General features: G+C 48.0%; 1 pseudogene; it reads left to right on the top strand.

Annotated features, from left to right (window-relative positions):
* Positions 1 to 574: 574 nt before the first annotated feature.
* LOC128938427 (UDP-N-acetylglucosamine transferase subunit ALG13 homolog) lies at positions 575 to 2,874 on the top strand (annotated as a pseudogene).
* The last annotated feature ends 1,356 nt before the right edge of the window (positions 2,875 to 4,230 follow it).

Raw genomic sequence — 4,230 nt, 5'->3', positions numbered from 1 at the left:
ATGTTACTCTCCCAGTAAGTGTTGTGGGAGGCTTGGGCCAGTGTCAGTCTGTAAAGGGAGGGTGGCTGTGGCCCTGCTCTGGCAATGGCACTTTTGAACACACCCACACAGGCCGTCCGCGAGTTATGTGCGTCCCCAAGGCTGAAATAACACGTGCAGTCCAAAACTTTCCGAATCCCTTTTCCAAATTTATTTTTTACCTCTTCTCCTTGGAAATCTAAAAACCTGGAACAGTCTTGGCTACCCCTCTAAACGCTGCCAGACCACAGTCGCTACTGGTACGGTACCGTGAGGGAGAACCCCACGGCGCAGTGGCACCAGACCCGCCGAAACGGGCGGACGGGAAAAACCCATGAAGAGAAGCCACGGTAGGGGACAAGGAGGGACAGGAGGGCCAGGGAGGGACAAGGAGCGACAGGGAGGCACAAGAAAAGACAAGGAGGGACAGGGAGGGAAGGAGGCGTTCCCGCCCCCCCCGTCCCTCCCCTCAGTCCGGCCGCCATTTCGGGAGCTCTGCGCGGGCGCGCGGCGCCCCCTGGCGGCCCCACAGCCGTCCCGTCCCGTCCCGGCGGCCATGCAGTCCGTGTTCGTCACCGTGGGCACCGCCAGCTTCGATGAGCTGATCGCCATGGCCCGCTCCCCGCCCGCACTGCAGGTCAGCCGGCCGAGACACCGACACCGGCCCCGGTCCGGGCCCGGGCCTGCCCTCCCAGCAGCGGTGCTGGGGTGCCTGAGGGTGTCGGGGCGGTTCGGGGGTGCCCGGCGGAGAAGCATGAAGTGTTGCTGGAGGAAGGGGAGGGACGGCCTGTGGGACGGGGAGGGGGCAGTGATACCGGGGCCGGGGCCGTGGGGGGGTTGGGCACAGCCCTCAGACAGCCTCTCTATCCCCGCCTCATCCCCTTCGTTCCACCTCCGCCATCCCCCCCTTCTTCTCCATCTCTCTCTCCATCCCCCCTCCCCACCATCTTCTCCGCCCCCGTTATCGCCTCCATTCCCCGGTGCCGTGCCCGCAGGCGCTGCAGAGCCGTGGGGACCAGAAGCTGGTGCTGCAGGCGGGCCGGGGCTAGCTGCCGCAGCCGCAGCCCAGCAGCAGCCTGGCCGTGGCGGTGGAAGCGTTCCGGTTCAAGGACCCGCTGGCTGAGGAGCTGCAGAGCGCAGACCTGGTCATCAGCCACGCAGGTACAGCCCGGCTGCTTCTGGGGCTGTGGGAGCTCCGTGGGATGAGGTCTCTCCATCCCGGGGTGAGCTGGCTGGGAGTGCTGAGCTCCACAGCTGGGTTGTTCAAGAGGCTCCCCTCTTTCAGCAGCGAATAGGGGGATATTTGATCTCTCACCATGTTTTCTGTTCCTCTCGTAGGTGCTGGTAGCTGCCTGGAGACTCTAGAGAAAGGAAAACCACTAATAGTAATAAATGACAAGCTGAGGAACAACCATCAGCTTGAGCTGGCCAAACAGCTGCGCAGAGATGTCTGTGTCCTCTACTGTAACTGCAGGTATGGAGCTGCTGGGGCTGTTCCTGCTGGGCAACAGCATTCAGTCCATGTGACTGCACAGCTGAGAACGCAACAAGGAAATTTACATCCTTCTCTGTCATCTCCATCTGGATACTACATTTTCCAGAGTGAATAGACTAACACTACATAGAAATTTACCACACTTACCAAGCCTTTTTACCAACCTCTTATAATTATTTTTCTCTATTTGAGGTAACATGTATTTAGATTAAAAAAAGAAAAACACTTCGATTCAGGAGATTAATAAAGCAGATATAGATATTATCTTGTTAGTAATTTTAAATACCCCTGTCTTTCAAGTCCTCATTCAGGCTGCCCTTTTAACTAAACTTCCTGAATCCACTATACCATCTGACAAGGAGTTTCACAGATCTACTGTCTGTCACTTCAGGAGAAAAATTTAAACTAAACTAACAAAAACACACAAAAAAACCCCTATCCCACAAGCAAACAATGCGTGAAAAAATCCCACCATCACCAACACTCCTAGCTCCTTTTTTTAGAGTTCATCCTGACTCCTGTTGGGTTTATTTCTTCTCCTGGTTTTGACTGTATCTTACTCTTTTCTCTTTACTCGTGATCGACTCCACTCTAAAAAAAAAGATGACTTTTAAACTGAAGGCAGAAAAAATGTAACTCCCTTTACTTAGTCTGCATCTTGTTCCTTTGCCTTGCAAGCAGAATTTCATGTGTTTCAGACTAGCTTTCTGAACAGACCAGGCCTGGCATTCATTTAAATTGAGCAAGTTTCTTAAACCTATTATCTTGGTGCTTCTGTCAGCTTTGGAATTTTTATTTCTTTGTGTTGGGCAGTGCCAAGCATTTAAGCCTTATTTGCAGCCTGATAATAGCAAGTGACAGCTTGATGTAGCTGTTCTTTCTGGCTCTGTGATCAGGGGAGAACTCTGCCATGTGTTCAAATAGGATGGATCTCCTCTTATGGTTTATGGAGCCGAGCCTCAGATCTTGCTCAGTCTCCCAGCATTGCAACCACAGAAGATTAAAAAGTGTCAAAGTTGAGTTTGTCTCAGAAAGCTGAAGGAAGTGTGTTGTCAGCAATGCTCCCTACCAGCCAGTGCTGGCTAGGGCCTGCTGCTCTGGGCATTCTCTTCTTTTCCATACATATCCTTATTTAATATTTCCATGCTAAAGAATTATGTATGGATGCATAGAAAGAAAATTGTATTTAAAAATTTCCTATGGGATGGCTATTTCTTCTTTAATTTTTGCTTTTGGTCTCTTTTTCCAGCACTCTTGTGGAGACACTGCAGTCGATGGACTTGTCAGCTTTGAAACCTTTTCCTCCTGGACAGGCAGAAAAGTTTGCTTCATTCTTGGATAAAGTTTTTGGGTTACAATAAACAAAACAGAGAAATAAAAAAGTTGGAATACAATGTCTCATCTCCTCCGCTTAAGATCTGCAGCTGGGCCAAACACTCAAAGAAAATATCATTTAATATTAACTGATATTAAATGGCTTCCAATTTAGTGTCAAACTCATTCAGCTTTATGCATAAACGAGTACAATGCCAATAAGGAGGGAGTATGAACTGTCCTGGGGCATGGACAGACATATTTCTATCACAAAAGCTGCACTGGGATGGGAATTCCACTGATGAGGACAAGCTAAACTACTTCTTTACAGGCATGACATATGCCTTGTGGTCTCTTGACCTTTTTTTTCTAAATACAGGTGGAAACGTGAAATACAAAGCTATGTTTCATGTCAGGTACAAACAGGCGACGTGTGTATTTATGAATGCAAAATGTGTGGACCCCAGCAATGGACAGTTGTGAATTCTAATAATAACTGAGGAAAATAAAGCATGGAAAAAGGCCTTTGAACCTATCTTTTGTTTGCAATTTACCCTGGTTGATTTAAGAGCATTGAAATTAAGGTGTCAAAGATGTTGCTTTTTGCTTGCATTTAATCCATAAAAAGCTCTGCAATAATAACATTTTGAAATATAATTTTAGAATATTACTTGTATCGTTGAAACTATAGTTTTAGAATATATATAAAAGAAATATGCTTATCTCACACCTTATTGAAGCAGAGAAAAGCAGCTTGAGAAAAGAAGATGAACATCACCTCAAGGGTTTATGGTTTCGACCAAAGGGAAGCTGGACATCACTGTTATGAGATTTAGAATCTCTGCAATTAAAAGGTGGACACACATCTGGGGAGCTGGACCCACCAGATGGGATTCGTCTTTCTTCTTTCGGAAACTGGACTGTCACCATCTGGGGATACTCCTTTGAGATACATCCTGAGAAATTAAAATCACAATGTATAGAATCACAGTGTATAGAATTGTGATATAAAAATTTGGAATAAAAATTGCTGATGATTAAAAAATTGGAAATAGAAACTGCTGAAAAAAACCTGATGAGTATCCCTATTGAAATAAACAAAAGGGCCAGGAGACTTCTTCTCCTTTTTAATGCCTTTATTAAAAGTGATCAGCTCAGGATTGGGCGGCTCGACGGGTCTGCAGCATCCGTCGTCTCTCCCAAGGTGACTCAGAGAAGGAGGATATGCACAGCTCTGTCCACTAGGGGCAGAGCTGGGGATCACGTCCTCGTGGGAGCCTTTAGGGCCTGCTGATCCCGTCAGATGGTACTTTTGCCGGCTCAGTCGGCCTGGTCTCACCGCCGGGGTCGTCTCTCATGGTCAGGGCGAGGGGCTCTGAAGGTGTTTCGCATCTCTGCAGGCT

Source organism: Melozone crissalis, unplaced genomic scaffold, assembly GCF_028551555.1.
Source record: "Melozone crissalis strain CALT ecotype California unplaced genomic scaffold, PUWL_Pcris_2 ptg000026l_1, whole genome shotgun sequence".
Taxonomy (NCBI): domain Eukaryota; kingdom Metazoa; phylum Chordata; class Aves; order Passeriformes; family Passerellidae; genus Melozone; species Melozone crissalis.
The sequence above is the reverse complement of the archived record's forward strand: the minus strand, read 5'-3'. Positions and strand labels throughout refer to the sequence as shown.